Source organism: Panthera onca, chromosome B4, assembly GCF_046562875.1.
Source record: "Panthera onca isolate mPanOnc1 chromosome B4, mPanOnc1 haplotype 2, whole genome shotgun sequence".
NCBI classification, from domain to species: Eukaryota; Metazoa; Chordata; class Mammalia; order Carnivora; family Felidae; genus Panthera; species Panthera onca.
Genome location: NC_138345.1, coordinates 52,536,408 through 52,542,407, shown reverse-complemented (window position 1 = coordinate 52,542,407; position 6,000 = coordinate 52,536,408).

Here is a 6,000-nt window from a genome sequence, read left to right as displayed (position 1 = left end):
ATAACACACTGGTTGTTCAATATTACAGATTACAAAATTCTTATTAACAGAAAGACGTTATACCCTTTAGAATTATTTACATATAAAAAATTAGTAAATGGCACATACTCTAAGCAAAATATGCCAATTAGAACCATTATTTTCTACTTTCATCATGTTGTATTCACATAAAGGGTGAAAAACTGCTTCTGAAAAAGCAGTTTAATTTTAGGAAGTCTTTTATATTCATTCAATAACAATTTTTGAACATCTTCCAAAATATAAAACATGGTAGAGACTAAAATAGAGACAAATATAACATGATGCATGTCAGTTATAATGATTTTAGAGTACTTATGATTTATGTGACGCTTGCCTCCATGCATAGTCTTGATCTCCGCTACTATTCTTATGATCATTCTGATTCCAAAATGCATATAAAGGATTAATGGCACACTCTAGCCTCTCAGTTACTGGACTTCCTTACATCCAATGATCACATCCTCACTCTCACCTCAATCACCCACTCTCAACGGGATCTGTTGGATATTTAGCTTAGCAACTAATGTATCATGAGCAGTCTTAATTTCAAGCAGTCTGCTCAGACCAAACTCCTGCCTTTCCAGTTCATTTCCTCTAGTGACAATGAGTCCAATAGTTCTTCAACCCCACCAGAACCTGTGATCTCTTGATATTTTATTCCCTAACCAAACTGGATTCCACAGACCACATATTTTCCTAGGAATCTCTTCCTCCATTCTACCTGCCTAGTAAAATTCAACTTTTAGTTAAAACCAACCTTCCACTAACTCCACACCTGCACCCACATAGTTCACTGTGGCTGAGGGAAAATGTACATAGTAATGGTATCTGCTCTCACTTTAAAGTTAGGATGACAGGGGGACCTGGGTGGCTCAGTCAGTTGAGCATCCGACTCTTGAATTTGGCTCAGGTCAGTATCCCAGCATCGTGGGACTGAGCCCCAAGTTAGGCTCCATGCTGAGCATGGAGTCTGCCTAAGATTCACTCTCTCTCTCTCTCTCTCTCTCTCTCTCTCTCTCTCTCTCTCTCTCTCTTCCTCTGCCCCCACCCCACTCATGCCTGTGTTCTGTCTAAACTAAAAATTCAAATTAAAAAAATAAGTTAGGATAAACCTCATGTTAGCTCAGTGCTATTACATTTCCTTATTCCATTCACTCTTCCAGATAATTTTCACACCTTTGTCTCTCTTCCTGGGAGAAAATGGAATACATCCAGTTGCCTACTCACTTCTGGCACTCAGATGTCTAAATAGGCATCTCAAATTTAACCTAACTCATTTGCTCCACCAAATCTTATTCTTCCCCAAACTAGTAAGGTGTTCCACCTTTTACTCAGTTGTTCAAATATCCTTACAGTCACCCCTCTACACACACACACACACACACACACACACTCTCTCTCTCTCTCTCTCTCAACTCCTACCCCTTCTTGCCAAACCCCTTCTTGCCAGTGCCAATACCTCAGTTGACTCATACAATACCTCAGTTGACTCATACAAAACCCTCAATTGCTTTCCCTGCTTCTACTCTTGTGTGAACAATACACTCTGTTCCCCATAAAGCAACCAGTAATCCTTTTAAGTTAAGTCCTATCCCATTCACCTACTCAACACCCTCCAGTGACTCTGGTTATATTCAGAATAAAACCCAGAGTGTTCTCCAACAGATTATGAGACCCTAAATTACTAGTTAGCAAACTAGGGTCAACAGGCAAAACCTGGCTCATTGCTTGTGTTTGTAAAAAAGGCTTTTATGAGGGGCACCTGGCTGGCTCAGTGGGTTAGGCATCTGACTTCTGCTCAGGTCATGACCTCATGGATCATGGGTTTGAGACCAGCATTGGGCTCTGTGCTGACATCTCAGAGTCTGGAGCCTGCTTCTGATTCTGTGTCTCCCTCTCTCCCTGCCCCTCCCCTGCTTGTGCTTGCTTTTGCTCGCTTTTTCTCTCTCTCTCAATAATAAAACATTAAAAAATTTTTAAAAAAAGGTTTTTCTGGAACACAGCCACACCCACTTGTCCATGTAACACCTGTGGCTGCTTTCCTGCTACAATGTCAAAGATTAGCAGCTATGACAGAGACCTTAAAGCACCCAAATATTTTTACTGAAAGAAGTTTGATGTGCCTCTGGTCTCCCCTCACTCGCTGTGCTCCAGCCACATTGGTGAGCTTCTTCTTCCATGCTGAGCCCACTCCCACCTCAGGCCTCGGTACTTACACCCTCTGCCCGGAACATGCTTCTCCCACATGCCCCACATAGATCAGGCCTCTCTGCTCACATTACCACCACAAAGAGAACTTCCCTGACTGTGCCAATAAAATAGCGTCCGACATTTCTAGCTCCTCACTCTGCTTTACTCCTCTCTATGGCCCTTAGGAGTGACCTCCTGTAGGTCATCCCTCGCTTCCCCATGGAATGTAAGTTCCATCAGTGCAGGCCTTTTGTTCCAGTCACTCCTGTATGCCCAGCACACTGCACATAGCAGGAATTCAGCAGGCACCGAACAAATGAATTTTTTTGATCTGCATTTGATCCTTTTTGCTCATCTGATTCCTTTTTTTTCTTTGAGTTCCTTTATTTTGAATAGATGGGAGAGGAAAAACAAACTTAAAAATCATAGGAACAAAAATTCTGTAATTCTGCCTGAGAATGCTTAATCTAAGAGGATATAAATTATATAACAGGCCATCTGAAAATACATCCCTGATCCTTGTATATGCTTAATTCTCATTGTCAGTAATGAAGCCAGAGAAATGGATGAATCAATAGCAGATTACTATTTATTTCTAACAGTTTGAATTCTGGTTTCTAGTCCGGCAAGGAAGGAATTTGGAAGACATCATCACTCTGTCCTAGGAACAAGTGAAAACGCTGAATTGTAAATCAACAACTCTTCTTAGATCCATTAGAGAATTGAGATCACATGGCCAACCCCTGCTCCCAAAACTAGAGAGACAGCTGGATACAGAGAATCACAACTTACCTGCGGCAGAAATCTCCATGGGAACCAGTACTGGGGTAGAAAAACCTAACCTGTAATTGGCTAATTGAGAAGGTTCGATGTGGACAAATTTGAGAGGTGAAAACTCCAAGGGGACCCAGTCATAGGGAAGGGCTTCCTATAATTTTCTAAGTTTTACCTCCAGGAGTTCTAACAAATCTCATAGTGAAGACAGAAAAAGCCCTTTCCTGCTTTTGGCAGAAGAAAGTAGACATTTTGAAATACGCCCAAAGCATTCATCAGTTCTTAACAAAACCTGCCCTCATAGGAAACTATTTTACCAGAACCTAAATTTATTTACAAGGTTTTATGAGAGCCTAACTGACCGGGAAGAAGTCTTCCAGTGGGAGAAGGTCAATACCCAATTCCAGCCTCCTCCAGCCATGCTGCCCCGCCTGAGGAGGGAGAAACAGGAAGCAGTTGTGAAGGTCACAGCCTCAGGGCACATGCTCACCTAATCAGGGGACTATAGACCACTTGCCCTCCCCCAATACCTCATCACCACACTGCCCAGGCCTATTCACCACAGCACGCTGTACCAGGCACATCATGTCCTGCTTTCAACAATTACATGGATCCTAAAGGGCAAAAAGCACACTTTAAAGACACAGAGTAAGCCCTGAGATACAGCAGGCATGTTGGAATTATTAGACTGAGAAATTTTAAAACTTAATATGGTAAGAGAGGATTAATATGCTAATGAAAAAAGTAGACAACCTTTAAGAACAGAGTAATGGAAGCAGAGAGATGGAAATTAACAGAATCAAAAAAAAATGCTAGAGGGGTGCCTGGGTGGCTCAGTTAAGCGTCCAACTTCGGCTCAGGTCATGATCTCTCGGTCTGTGAGTTCGAGCCCCATGTCGGGCTCTGTGCTGACAGCTCAGAGCCTGGAGCCTGTTTCGGATTGTGTCTCCCTCTCTCTGACCCTCCCCTGTTCATGCTCTGTCTCTCCCTGTCTCAAAAATAAACAAAACATTAAAAAAAATTTTTAAAAAAATGCTAGAAATCAAAAACACTGTAAATGACTGGATACAGTTGAGGAAAGCATCTGTGACCTTGGGGTATATCAATAGAAACTTCCAGAACTAGGATGCTTGGGTGGCTCAATTGGTTAAGCATCTGACTCTTGATTTTGGCTCAGGTCATAGTTTCACACTTCATGAGATTGAGCCCCTTGTCAGGCTCTGCACTGACAGCAAAGGGCCTGCTTGGGATTCTCTCTCTGCCCTTCCCCTCCCCCCCCCCCCCACTCTCTCTCTCTCTCTCTCTCTCTGTCAAAATAAATAAGTAAACATTAAAAAAACAACTTCCAAAACTGAAAAGCAAAGCAAACAAACAAACAAAAGAAGGAACAAAATGTCCAAGGACCGTGGGACCACTACAAAGGCACAACATACATGTAATGGGAATACAAAAAGAGAGAGAAATAAACAGAAGAAATATGTGAAGCAAAGGAGACTGAGAATTTCCTAACATTAATGTCAGACAGCAAACCACAGATACAGGATGCTCAAAGAATAAGCAGGATAAAAATAAAAACAAACAACAAAAAAATTTACTACTAGGCATATCATATTCAAACTGCAGAAAATCAAAGATAAGGGAAAAATCTTGGAAGAAGTCAGAGGCAAAAAATATCTTCTCTACAGAGGAGCAAAAATAAGAACAATATCAGACAACACCTCAGAAACTATGCAATTAAGGAAAGTGGAATGCAATATTTAAAGTGTTGAGGGAAAAAGATAATAATAAAGTACTGAAAGAAAAAAAAAGCTAGAATTCTGTATCCTGTGAAATTATCCTTCAAAAGTGAAGGAGAGACACAAACACCATATGATTTCATTTATATGTGGAGTCTAAAAAACAAAATAAATGAACAAAACAGAAACAGACTCAGATACAGAGAACAATCCGGTTGCCAGAGGGGAGGGGAGGCGGGAGGATGGGTGAAATAGAGGGAAGGGATTAAAAACAAACTTCCAGTTATAAAATGCACAGCAGAGACAATATAGTTAACAATATGATAACAATTTTGTGTGGTGACATATGGTGGCTAGATTTGTCATGGTGATCATTTCATAATGTGCATGCGTGTGTGTGTGTGTGTGTGTGTATAGAAGCACTATGTTGCATACCTGATACTACTATGTCAACTACACTTCAATTTAAAAAAAAAAGTAAAGGAGAAATGCTTTCTCAGGCAAACAAAAATTGAGGGAATTTGTTACCAGTAACCTGCCTTGCAAGAAATATTAAAAGATGTTCTTCAGGGGGTTCCTGGCTGGTTCAGTTGGTACAGCATGTGACTCTTGATCTCGGGGTTATAAATTTAAGCCCCATGTCAGGCATAGAGCCTACTTAAAAAATCAATAATAAATAAAATATATTTTTTAAGTTCTTCAGGGGCACCTGGGTGGCTCAGTTGGTTAAGCCTCTCACTTAGGCTCAGGTCATGATCTCACTGTTCACAAGTTCGAGCCCTGCATCAGGCTCTGTGCTGACAGCTCAGAGCCCGGAGCCTGCTTCAGATTCTGTATCTCCCTCTCTCCCTGCCTCTCCCCTGCTCATGCTCTGTTTCTCAAAAATGAATGAAAGTTAAAAAAAATTTTTTTTTTAAGTTCTTCAGAGAGAAGGAAATGATATAGGTCAGAAGCTCAGATCTGTATAAAGGAAGAGCAATAGAGAAGAAATAAGAGAGGATGAAATATTCACTTTTTTTTTTTTTTTTGCCATATTTACTTTGTTACATGTTGCAAATTAAAAGTAACTTCAGGGGCACCTGGGTGGCTCAGTTGGTTGAGCATCCAACTTCGACTCAGGTCATGATCTCGTGGTTTGTGAGTTCCAGCCCTGCATTGGGCTCTGTGCTTACAGCTCAGAGCCTGGAGCCTGCTTTGGATTCTGTGTCTCCTCCTCTCTCTGCCCCTCCCATGCTCTCTCTCTCAATAATGTTAAAAAAAAACAAAAAAAAAACACGTT